The sequence below is a fragment of the Camellia sinensis genome, chromosome 8, assembly GCF_055761805.1.
Source record: "Camellia sinensis isolate YWXY chromosome 8, ASM5576180v1, whole genome shotgun sequence".
Classification (NCBI taxonomy): Eukaryota; Viridiplantae; Streptophyta; class Magnoliopsida; order Ericales; family Theaceae; genus Camellia; species Camellia sinensis.
The window spans coordinates 94,270,694-94,271,035 of NC_138968.1; positions in this window are offsets into that span (position 1 = coordinate 94,270,694).

The following is a 342-nucleotide window of genomic DNA, read 5'->3' on the forward strand; positions in this document are numbered from 1 at the left end:
TTTACAATGTGCAGGAATTGTTTTTTTATGCTTGGTGAGGATTAGGGATAACAATTTGAAACCGGCCCGACGGGGACCTGACTCCCCGACCCCGATTAGAACGGTTTTTTTTCAAAAATTAGCTCTTATGGGCCGGGGATGGTACCCAAAAATAAATCCCCGGTGATTTTTGGGCTGGGGACGGTGATATGTTTTTCACCCTCGTCCCCAGCCTCGGCCTCGTCCCCGTTAGCCTCCCGAATTAAACTTACTATATATATACCCCTTAATATATAACCCTTTACATGGTTTTAAAAATCGGACCGGACCGGCCGGTTCAACTGGTTGAACCGCCGACTGGTC